The following is a 1,903-nucleotide window of genomic DNA, read 5'->3' as shown; positions in this document are numbered from 1 at the left end:
TGCAAGTTGTCACCATAGAGGGAAACTAAGTGAAGGGTACACAGGGATCTCTGTATTATTTCTCACAACTGCATGTAAATCTACAATGATCTCAGAATAAGACTTGAATTTTAAAAATTCAATGAAGTCATGTACCTGTCATTACAGGGAGGATAGTACTTATTACCAATGATAAACTTTAAGCTTTCAAGCAAAAATTAGCATTTTGGAAAATTTGTTTTTGACAGCATGAGCATCAACTTCTAAGACTTAAAGACTTTTTTAATGAGACGAGTGGTGACATTAATGTTATGTTTTGATACTGTGTGATGAAATGTACCAAAAGTTGTAAAAGCTACATAAGTCAGTGAACCAATATTTTCTAAATAATCAATGCACGATATGACAAAATCATGCATAGATGAAAGATCCATTCAAAATATGAGATAGGGCTTGCCTGGTGGCGCAGTGGTTGAGAATCTGCCTGCCAATGCAGGGGACACGGGTTCGAGCCCTGGTCTGGGAAGATCCCACATGCCGCGGAGCAACTGGGCCCGTGAGCCACAACTACTGAGCCTGCGCGTCTGGAGCCTGTGCTCCGCAACAAGAGAGGCCACGATAGTGAGTGGCCCGCGCACCGCGATGAAGAGTGGCCCCCGCTTGCCACAACTAGAAGAAAGCCCTCGCACAGTAACGAAGACCCAACACAGCCATAAATAAATAAATTAATTAATTTAAAAAAAAAATATGAGATAGACCAATAGATTTACTGGATGGAGTACCAAAATTCATTGATATGTTTTCAGATTCCAATTGTATCTAACCTTTAATAAATTACCATTTGTCCACTTTTAACAAAGGATATTCAAAAAGAATATCTGCAATGACTTGGAAAGCTATTCAAATATGCCTCCTTTTTCCAACTATATATCTGTGTAAGTTTAGATTTTCTTTATATTCTTCTACAAAAATAATATATTGCAACAGACTGAATGCAGACACTTATGTAAGAATTCAGCTGTTTTCTATTAAGCCAGATATTAGAGATTTGCAAAAAATGTAAAACAACATCCACTCTTTTTGCTAAATTTTCTTTTGTTTTGGAAAATATAGTTATTTTTCAAGAAAATAGTATTTATGTTAACACGTATGGGCTTGTTATTTTTCAAGGATTAATAAAGACATCGTTTTCAATTTTCCTGGTTTGAATGTCTAGTGTGGTAAGAAGTGATAAATGGAATGTTCATATGCAAAAGCTCTTTGGGGCCCTCAATAATTTCTAAAAGTATAAAGGCTCCTGAAACCCAAAACTTTGAGAACTGTTCTAGGAGTTTAAAGTGTTCTTATTGATTGTAGTTGTATGTTCAAACAGATTCTAAACCAGACTCACATACTATGGGGCTTAAGTCAGAAAACAAGAGAAGGAATTCCCTGGTGGTCCAGTGGTTAGGACTCTGCGCTCTCACTGCTGAGGGCCTGGTTTTGATCCCTGGTCGGGAAACTAAAATCCCACAAGCCGCAAACATGGTCAATAATAATAATAATAATAAAGAAAACAAGAGAGTGGCCAGTTTTAGAGCGGCGAGGGGCACATGTCCCCAGGGAGAAAGGAGCTGCCCTTTACCCCTCCCTACACTGGGACAGGACAGCCTGGAAATGCTGAGATTCCACACGGAAGATCATTCCCATTGGGTGTTTCCAGTGGGTTTCTAGGGAATCACCTGTGAGGCCAACACACTTGGCCCCCAAAGAGAAGGCAGTCACTTGGAAAGTTACCCCCAGTTCTTGCTCTCCATCTTATAGATAATATTATGCTTCCAGAACAGCCTGAATTGCTTCTCCACTTTTATCTATTTTTATTTTTTATTTTTTTACTCCCCTCCTTTAAAAACAAAAACACAAGCAACATTTCACCAATGAGACC

Source organism: Balaenoptera musculus, chromosome 14 (genome assembly GCF_009873245.2).
Source record: "Balaenoptera musculus isolate JJ_BM4_2016_0621 chromosome 14, mBalMus1.pri.v3, whole genome shotgun sequence".
In the NCBI taxonomy this organism is placed as follows: Eukaryota; Metazoa; Chordata; class Mammalia; order Artiodactyla; family Balaenopteridae; genus Balaenoptera; species Balaenoptera musculus.
This window is presented reverse-complemented; position numbering follows the sequence as displayed.